Genomic DNA, 7,848 nt, shown 5'->3' with positions numbered 1-7,848 from the left:
CTCTACATCGGGGAAACCAAGCGGAGGCTTGGGGACCGCTTTGCAGAGCAGCTACGCTCGGCTCGCAATAAACAACTGCACCTCCCAGTCGCGAACCATTTCAACTCCCCCTCCCATTCCTCAGACGACATGTCCATCCTGGGCCTCCTGCAGTGCCACAACGATGCCACCTGAAGGTTGCAGGAACAGCAACTCATATTCCGCTTGGGAACCCCGCAGCCCAATGGTATCAATGTGGATTTCACAAGCTTCAAAATCTCCCCTCCCCCTACCGCATCCCAAAACCAGCCCAGCTCGTCCCCGCCGCCCTAACCTGTTCTTCCTCCCACCTATCCCCTCCTCCCACCTCAAGCCACACCCCCCTCTCCTACCTACTAACCTCATCCCACCCCCTTGACCTGTCCATCCTCCCTGGACTGACCTATCCCCTCCCTAACTCCCCACCTACACTCACCTTTACTGGCTCCATCCCCGCCTCTTCGACCTGTCTGTTTCCTCTCCACCTATCCTCTCCTCTATCCATCTTCTATCCGCCTCCCCCTCTCTCCCTATTTATTTCAGAACCCCCTTCCCCTCCCCCATTTCTGATGAAGGGTCGAGGCCCGAAACGTCAGCCTTTCTGCTCCTATGATGCTGCTTGGCCTGCTGTGTTCATCCAGCTCTGCACCAAGTTGGACTGAAGGGTCTGTTTCTGTGCTGTATGACTCTATGACTCTTTAAACAATTAGGGATAATAATAAATGTGAGCCCAGCTAGAGACACTCGCACAAATCAACAAAATAAAATCATGCTTCTACTGGGAAAAGTAAATTGCTTGACTTCTTCTGTTACCACGATTCCTTTGAGTGGTGGATGCCACAGTCAATTTAATTGTCTGTACATCTTCCAATGTCATCCGCAAAGGACCACAAGCATCTGTCTTTATTCCACAGAGACAATATGTTATTTATAGCTTGAGGGTAACCAGCCCATAAGCATGGGGGAAGTTCAGGAGTCGGGTCCCAGTGAAGTGTCACAGCTGGTGTGAGAACTGAACCAATCTCTTCAAGTAGGGCTTCATTTTCAAAGGCAAGAATTATATGATTGGAGGATCCAGGTTATCAAATTCCTTCCAAAGAAAATAAATGCCCAAATTTGCCATTCACAGACGTAAGGTGCAATTCTAATTGAACGAATCAATGCAGCCAAGCAGTCACCCCAATCCATGAGGAAATTACATTTTCTTGACTCATTCAGTTTGCATCAATCAAGGACAATTAGGCCAAGAAAGACTCGATGTAATATCTTACTGAGTGTCCTAGACCTAAACATCTTCATCAATGACCTTCCTTCCATCATAAGGTTAAAAGTGGTGATGTTCGCCGATGATTGCATCATGTTCAGCACCATGCGTGACTTCTCAGATACTGAAGCAGTCCACATACATATGCAACACAATCTGGACAACATCCAAGATTGGGCTGACAAGTGGTTAGTCATATTTGCACCATACAAATGGCAATGACCATCTCTGAAACTTAACCCTAACCCTAACCAATTCCCCATGGCATTCAATGGTGTTGCCATCACTGAATCCCCCACTGTCAACATTGGGGAGTTACCACTGACCAGAAGCTCAACTGGAATCGCCATACAAATACAGGACAGGTCAGAGGCTCAGAATACTGCAGTGAGTATCACACCTCCAGACTCCCCAAAGTCTGTCCATTGTCTACGAAACATAAGTCAGGACTATGGTGGGATATTCTCTACCTGCCTGGTGAGTGCAGCTTTAACAACACTCAAGAAGCTTGACACCATCCAAGATAAAGCAGCCCATTTGATACATAACACGTCCACAAGCCTGCACTCCCTCCACCACTGACACTCAGTAGCAGCAGAGTGTACTATCCACAAGATGCACTGCAGAAATTCCCCAAAGATCCTGAGACATCCCCTTCCAAACTCAAGACCACTTCCATCTGGAAGGACAATGGCAGCAAATGCATGGGACCACCACCCTGACTTGGAAATATTATCAGTGTTCTGTCACTGTCACTGGGTTTAAATTGTGGAATTCCCTCCCTCAGGGCATTGTGCATCTATCTAGAGCACGTGGACTCTAGTGGCTCAAGGAGGCAGCTCATCACCACCTTCTCAAGGGCAACTAGGGATAGGCTTTAAATGGTAGCCAGCTAGCCATGCCCACTCCTGACATGATTTTAAAAAAACAACTTTCTTACTGGCAGAACAAGGACAGTTTGGGACCTGGTCATTTGTTCAGCATCTGCGGCACAAAATCTAAAGCTCAAAGGAACTTAGGAATACTTGTCTAGGATTCCCTTAAGGATAAATGAAGGTTCAGTTGGCAGTAAGGAAAGCAAATGCAAGAGGACCTCTCATTTTGAGAGGACTAGAATACAAGAACAAAGATGTACTGCTGAAGCTGTATAAGGCTCTGGTCAGACCCCATTTGGAATAGTGTAGCAGTTTTAGATCAGAGGAGGTTTACCAGAATGATCCCAGGAATGAAGGGCTTTTCACACGAGCAGAGTTTGAGGACTTTGGGTCTGTACTCAATGGAGTTTAGGATGAGGGAGGATCTCATTGAAACTTACAGAATACTGAGAGGCCTGGAGTAGACGTGTCAAAGATGTTTTCACTGGTAGGACAGACTAGGACCCAAAGACACAGCCTCAGAGTTGAGGGACGACGCTTTAGAAGAGAGATGAGGAGGAATTTCTTCAGCCAGAGGGTGGTGAACCTGTGGAACTCATTGTCACAGGAGGCTGTGGAGGCCAAGTCATTGAGTGCATTTAAGACAGGGATAGATAGATTCGTGATTAGTAAAAGGATCAAGATTTACAGGGAGAATGCAGGAGAATGGGGTTGAGAAACATATCAGTCATGATGGAATGACAGAGCAGATTTAATGGATCAAGTGACCTAATTCTGCTCTTTTGTCTTGTGGTCTTATGATCAAATCATCATTCGTCGTATATCATCCAAACTCATTAAAGGGTTGATTGGCAACAATTTTGCTTTTCAATGGTGCTAGCCCACCTCAGATGATGCTGGACAGGGAAGGTGCATCATAACTTAGAACAACAGGTGAAGTTAGCCATCTCAGTCTGCTCCTTCGCATTAACCACTGTGTGGTTTTCTCCACTCACAGGGTGCTGTCATCAACCAAAAAAAAATTGATCTGACTACCAGAAAAATCAGTCATGTAATATCCAAAATATTAGTGTCAGTGCCATGCCAGGTTTCTAGGATGTTTCTCCCATGACTGGCGGACCACACCTTGTTTTTGAAGCTCCATCACCATGCAGAACATCAAAGGCAATTCTGCTATTGGACAACGTTCACCAAAAATCTCAAAATGTGCTGAGAATCACACCATAAGCCATTTTAAGATTATCGGTCTGGCTCGGAGTGTGATGCATTTGCATGTGCTGGAAATTGTATATACACTGTCAGACAGGACACTATTTAACACAGACACAAGGAATTTGTCGATACATTACATCTTTTTCATTGATGAGTGAAATAACTCCAACACGACTACAAAAAGGGTCATGGAGACTCGCAAAGCTCGCCAATTCCCATGGCTACACTCTGATCAATCTGACCATGACCACTTCCATCTAGAAGGACAAGGGCAGCAGATATATGGGAACACCATCACCTCCAAGTTCCCTCACAAGTCACTCACCATCCTGACTTGGAAATATATCGCCGTTCCTTCACTGTTGCTGGGTCAAAATCCTGGAGTTCCCTCCCTAATAGCATTGTGGGTCAACCCACAGCAGGAGGACTGCAGCGGTTCAAGAAGGCAGCTCAGCACCACCTTCTCAAGGGCAACGAGGGATGGGCAAGAAATGCTGGCCAGCCAGTGATGCCCACATCCCACAGAAATGAATAGGAAAAAAAACCAACCCATGTTCACCTATGTCTGGTCCCTATTATCAGTGTTTTTCTTTCCTCCCTGGCTTACCATTATCCATCCCTTTGTCTGCCTGACTGTCTTTATCTCTGTCTCAGCTCCGTCTCCATCTATTCACTTACGCCTTCCCCACCCTATCTTCAGCGTATATTCCACCTTCAAACAGTTCTGAAGCAGGATCACTGGACCAGAAACTCTCACTCTGCTTTCTCGCCACATCATCTTTCCATGTCGTATAAACTGGAGTTCCCTTTCCAAACTTGGTTACATGCACATCAGTCGATAACACAAGGTGTTTCTTTTTTCACTTATATACAATTTTACTTAATTTTTAGATGGATTTTGTTGGACTAAAACATAGCCACGAGTGATCACATGATGGGAGTGAATTACCATTACAAATGTTATTAAATGGGGCACAGTCTCAGAATAACAGTGCACCCATCGAAGACTGTGATGAAGAGAAATTTGCTGACCTCAAGAGTATTGAATCATTAAAATTCTGTACCCTTCAGGCCAAATTCAGATACAAGAAGAATGAAGAAAAATTGGGATCCCGCAGTCAGATACATTTGAGGGAGTGGACCAGTCATGGTCTTTTAGAATAGAGCTTGAAGGGTGAAAAGGCCTTCTTCAAATTCGATTTCTAATGTCTTTTCCTCTTAAAGAAATCCTAAAAGTTCTACAGTGATGTCAGTACCAATAGTTGTGTCAATGGATTGCTCTTTGCCTAAACAATGCCTTAAACACAGCTAGCTGAAGGCATTCGTGGGCATTGCCAATGTATGACATTGACAAATCAAATAGCCAGGACAGTTTCCTCTGCCTTACAGAGGAAATTTCAAAAGGTAATGTCAGAACAAGAAGTCTCCCTCATTCAGAGGATTACGCAGGAGTTCATGCCGCAGAGTCATCAAGAGGAAAGGGAATCTCCTCCTGCCTGAAACTGTTCTTTGTCCTTGTCAAAGTCATGAAAGATAAAAAGTGATTATCTCAAACTCAGCAAACAACCAGAAAGAGGACTCATTTGTCATTAAGATATCAGGCAGAGATATCTTATCTGTCAAGAAACATGAGCGTACAGGAAGAAGCACAACAAGGAGAGGGGATAGGTCTGGCATTCCACTCCAGTCAGCAGATTTATGAGGCAAACCATCAGACAAAACAGCTGGGGGCTGAATCCTCAGATTATCAGCCCCAGATGTTAGGGAGCCAGAAGACTAAAGGCACATACATTACAGAGTGTCTTGACATGGGGCAGGGTGACATCCGTGGCATGGCTCCTGAGACAAGTAGCCCAGTCTTCTCAAAGTGACGGAACCCACTTGAATGAAGAGAGAATCTGATGCAGGATCTAAACGTGCCAATCTTCCGAATGGGGCTCCTGATGGACACTGGGTCACATCTGCCAGCACAGCAGGGCATCCACAACATTCTGATGCCATCTAGTGGAATTTCTGCAGAATCTGCTCTGTCCAATTCTACATTCCTCCACTGGCATTCCTCTTCCTGCACAGGCAGCTTTCTGAGAGGCACTTCATAGCCTGGCCACAATCCCACTTTTTAGCTCCAGTGAAACTCCTGCCATTTAGAGAGCTGTGCAAAGCAGTTCTAAGGACAACACATATTGCTGGACCAGGTGAGGTTCCAAGTGCTTGCCATGGCTTATACAGTAATTCTAGGTTAAGGATAAATATACAGCCAAATGCAGATATCCAAAAATCCCTAATTGGTTGCAACAGTTCACCATTAATTTCACTCAAGCAGCATTTCACTCCTTGGCTCACCATTGAAATGGGCCGAACCTCATCAAGCTACCGCACTTGTGTGGGAGGTACAGTTGAATCCTGTCACGGAACCTGAAGGCTAGTAATTACAGACATAAATACCTGTTCGACGACGTGATAAGTATTAATTCCGACTAACGTTGCGACACACAAGATTCTCTGCAACTTGGGAATGGAAAATACAAGGACAGAGTCTCAGGATAAACGGTCAATCATTCAAGACTGAGTTGAGGGGAAATTATTTCACTCAATTTGTTGTAAATCTTTGCTATTCCTGACCCCATAGTGTTGTGGATGCTCCATTTGCAAACATACTTACGCTTGGGACAGACAGATTTCTTTCATCTCTCAGAGCATCGAGAGATATTTGGAGTGGGGAGTTAAGTGCAGTTGATGCCCAAAATGATTGTACTCAATGGCAGAAGATGCTTGAAGGACTATACAACAGCTCCTAATTATTGTGTTCTACTCAATTTCACTGACAATGGTAATGAAGTGTTGCAAACTGTTGCACTTCAGATTTCGTATTTTCAGGGTGATTCTATAAATGTCACATCTTAAAGTTTTTGTTGATGCTTTTTCTTTGTAATTTATTTTTCTTTCTCCCTAAGTTCAATCTTTATTGAATTCCATTTGTTTTTCAACAACTGTGCACTCATTTTACTGCATAAACATCTGTGTCCTATTCTCTTCTAGAATTCAGTGATATGATGCAGTTTTCAATACTTTATCCCACGTTACATACACTAGAGTTCAGGCTCTTATTGACATCAGGAACTTTATTAACAATGAAGCACATTAACATCACATCTCAGATTTGCACATAGTTTGGGTTTTTTGCTTAGTTATGTTCCTATTACAAGATAAACATTGTTAACTCATGACTAACTGACCATCTGACTGTCATAATTTGACTCTCAGATGGCACAAGAGTGTCAGCGAGACACCTTTGACATGATAGCATCACATATCAGTGTCATCCAGCTATCTGAAAGGTACAATGCCTTTCTGAAATCTGTTCAACAATCTAACAGCATCTTGGATGGAAAGTGAATGTCCTTAACCTTGTTCACACTGAAATCCATCCAACATGGCTTTGAACACTCATTTTATCCGACCACGATCCTACTTAACGTGTAGTTTTCATTCATTGGGATACCATCGAGGACACAATGAAGGTGACAGAGTACTGGATAAATTCAAGTTTAAGAAAGACAGAGGTCAGCAAGGAGGACGAGGCAAAGTCAAATTTTTAGGTCAATGTAACTGTGAGCGAAGACTCGACTGGCTGCACCTCTTCTCTGCAGGCAAGACATGGCCTGATTGAATTCTTTAAAATTATGAAAGGTGTTGATTATGTAATGTCCTGAGACCAGGATGTTCTGAGAACGGAGTGTCAGATACAGTGAATTAGACTATCTTGGACTGAAGAATTTGTGTTAGTTAGCCTCAGATCATAAGTATTGGGCTAAAATACCTGAACAAGTTACCTGAAGCTGAGTACAGTGATGCTCAGGTCTATGATTGTGACAGGAACAAGCTAATGGTCACTCCAGTCTAAAAGGTGAAGAGCATTGTATGAATGGTGTTTTAGTAACTGTATCAGGGTTTATTTTGTGTACTATACAAAAGCTTTGTATCTCATAGAATCCCTACAGTGTGGAAGCAGGCCACTCAGTCTATTGAGTACATACAGACTCTTGAAGAGCATCCCACCCAGACCCACCCCATCCCTGTAACCCTGCATTTCCCATGGAAAATCCGCCTAACTTACATTTCCCCTGGACACTACAGGCAATTTAGCATGGCTAATCCACCCAACTTGCAAACCTTTGGACTGTTGGAGGAAACTGGAGCACCCAGAGGAAACCCACACAGACATGGGGAGAACGTACAAAGTCCACACAGACAGTCGCCCAAAGGTAGAATCAAATCCAGATCTGTGCCCCTGTGAGGCAGTAGTGCTAACCACTGAGCCAGCATGCCATGCCTACAAGCTGGTTTCTTTTCAGTTTATAAATGAGTATTTTGGGACTAATGGCACACCATTTCCACTGTGTAGTTACAAATTATCTGAATTCATATCCTAAGTAGGTCGTTTGGATTATTCCATTATACCTTTGTTCCTTGTGATTA

The sequence above is a fragment of the Rhincodon typus genome, chromosome 40 (assembly GCF_021869965.1).
Source record: "Rhincodon typus isolate 14 chromosome 40, sRhiTyp1.1, whole genome shotgun sequence".
Lineage (NCBI taxonomy): Eukaryota > Metazoa > Chordata > Chondrichthyes > Orectolobiformes > Rhincodontidae > Rhincodon > Rhincodon typus.
This window is presented reverse-complemented; position numbering follows the sequence as displayed.